Source organism: Varanus komodoensis, unplaced genomic scaffold, assembly GCF_004798865.1.
Source record: "Varanus komodoensis strain SLA01 unplaced genomic scaffold, ASM479886v1 scaffold546, whole genome shotgun sequence".
In the NCBI taxonomy this organism is placed as follows: Eukaryota; Metazoa; Chordata; class Lepidosauria; order Squamata; family Varanidae; genus Varanus; species Varanus komodoensis.
Genome location: NW_025336152.1, coordinates 1 through 1,048, shown reverse-complemented (window position 1 = coordinate 1,048; position 1,048 = coordinate 1).

The following is a 1,048-nucleotide window of genomic DNA, read 5'->3' as shown; positions in this document are numbered from 1 at the left end:
TTGAAGCCCTTTCCACCCTTCATCCAACACTCTCATGGCAGAAAGTGCAGAGGAACTAAAGAGCCTCTTGATGCGAGTAAAGGAGGAAAGCACAAAAGTTGGCTTGAAACTCTACATTAAGAAAACTAAGATCATGGCATTCGATCCTCTCACTTCCTGGCAAATAGATGGGGAAGAAATGGAGGTAGTCGCAGAGTTTATTTTCCTGGGCTCCAAGATCACCGCAGACGGGGACTGCAGCCAAGAAATTAACAGACGCTTACACCTGGGGAGGAAAGCTATGGCAAATCTAGACACAATACTAAAAAGCAGAGACATCACCCTGCCAACAAAAGTGCATGTGGTCAAGGCTATGGTTTTCCCACTTGCAATGTATGGCTGTGAAAGCTGGACCATAAGGAAGGCTGAGCGCCAAAGAATTGAGGCCTCTGAATTGTGGTGCTGGCGGAGACTCCTGCGAGTCCCATGGACTGCAAGATGATCAAACTGGTCAGTCCTAGAGGAGATCTCGCCGCGGACGCTGGGCCGGCTGCCCTTTCGCTTCAGGTCGATCTTACTCGCGAGAATGGAATTCAGACGCTTCCCTTCTCAAGCTTAATTGGGCCGAGCGCGCAAAGACCGGACCCCGCGTGTCCTGCCGCGGCATCGCAAGCTTGGCCACAGCACATCACGTCACATCTTTGCGCTGCCTCCAGCAACAAATCCCAGCAGCCCCACCCCCGTCCATGCACCCAAAAGCGTTTACATGTCAGCACCAGTGAATTTAAGACATAAGCCGATGCCCTTGCAGGGGTCCCGAAATCAGTGCGTGGTGGGGCATCGCCTCTCCCCCCGCCACCTTGGTTAGCTTCTCAACCCGGCCAATCCAGCCGAGAATAAGGGGGTTCCCCCAGCCACGTGCAGAACCGCACCGGGGGCCCCTTTGCGCAGGGTGGGGCAGTGCCCGAGCGATGGGGCACTTCAGGCCACGCCCCACTGCGTCTCTCCCCCTTGCCAAGTCAAAATGGCCGCCTGCTCCGCCGGACGGAGCTCCCTAGTGCTGAGTGGG